A 1,378-nucleotide genomic window follows, 5' to 3' on the forward strand; every position below is an offset into this window, starting at 1 on the left:
GGGCTTAAATGTCTAATCAAAGCTAGATTGCAATTTTTTTCAGGCTGTTAAAGCCATATTTTACTCTTTTTCAGATTAATGTAAAACGGAATCCTTCTGTTTGGCAAGCTTCATTCCAGGTCTGGCTGAGACATCACATATCCAGTGTGTCTCTCAGGTAATATCAGATAATTCTGATGTAGGATATTAAAGCTAAGGGCTTAAATGTCTAATTAAAGCTATATTGAAATGTTTTTGAGGCTGGTAAAGCCATATTTTACTCTTTTTCAGATTACTGTAAAACGGAATCCTTCTGTTTGGCAAGCTTCATTCCAAGTCTGGCTGAGACATCACATATCCAGTGTGTCTCTCAGGTAATATCAGTGCCTTCTGATGTAGGAATTTTAAATTAAAGGCTTAAAAGCACAGCTATTTTGAAATGTTTTTCAGGCTGTTGAAGCCATATTTTACCTTTTTTCAGGCTACTGTAAAACGGAATCCTTCTGTTTGGCCAACTTCATTGCAAGTCTGGCTTAGACATCACATATCCAGAGTGTCTCTTAGGTGATATCAGAGCATTCTGATGTAGGATTTTAAAACTAAGGGCTTAAATGTCTAATTAAAGCTATATTGAAATGTTTTTCAGGCTGTTAAAGCCATATTTTACCTTTTTTCAGATTACTGTAAAACGGAATCCTTCTGTTTGGCAAGCTTCATTGCAAATCTGGCTGAGACATCACATACGCAGATCGTCTCTTAGGTGATTTCAGAGCATTCTGATGTTGGATTTTAAAACTAAGGGTTTAAATGTCTAATTAAAGCTATATTGAAATGTTTTTGAGGCTGGTAAAGCCATATTTTACTCTTTTTCAGATTACTGTAAAACGCAATCCTTCTGTTTGGCAAGCTTCATTCCAAGTCTGGCTGAGACATCACATATCCAGTGTGTCTCTCAGTTAATATCAGAGAATTCTGATGTAGGATTTTAAAGCTAAGGGCTTAAATGTCTAATCAAAGCTACATTGCAATGTTTTTCAGGCTGTTAAAGCCATATTTTACTCTTTTTCAGATTACTGTAAAACTGAATCCTTCTGTTTTGTAAGCTTCATTCCAAGTGTGGCTGAGAATTCACATATCCAGTGTGTCTCTCAGGTAATATCAAAGCATTCTGATGTAGGGGTTTAAAACTAAGGGCTTAAATGTCTAATCAAAGCTAGATTCCAATGTTTTTCAGGCTGTTAAAGCCATATTTTCCTCTTTTTCAGATTAATGTAAAACTGAATCCTTCTGTTTGGCAAGCTTCATTCCAATTCTGACTCACACATCACATATCCAGTGTGTCTCTCAGGTAATATCAGTGCCTTCTGATGTAGGAATTTTAAATTAAGGGCTTAAAAGC

The 1,378-nt window shown here is 35.7% G+C and overlaps 1 protein-coding gene across 1 annotated transcript in view; it reads left to right on the forward strand.

The window, feature by feature from the left end:
• The window catches only part of shroom3 (shroom family member 3), a 118,318-nt gene that overhangs the window by 116,727 nt on the left and 213 nt on the right, over positions 1-1,378 (forward strand). The gene's annotated exons all lie outside the window — the stretch shown is intronic.

This window comes from Etheostoma cragini, chromosome 16 (genome assembly GCF_013103735.1).
Source record: "Etheostoma cragini isolate CJK2018 chromosome 16, CSU_Ecrag_1.0, whole genome shotgun sequence".
Classification (NCBI taxonomy): Eukaryota; Metazoa; Chordata; class Actinopteri; order Perciformes; family Percidae; genus Etheostoma; species Etheostoma cragini.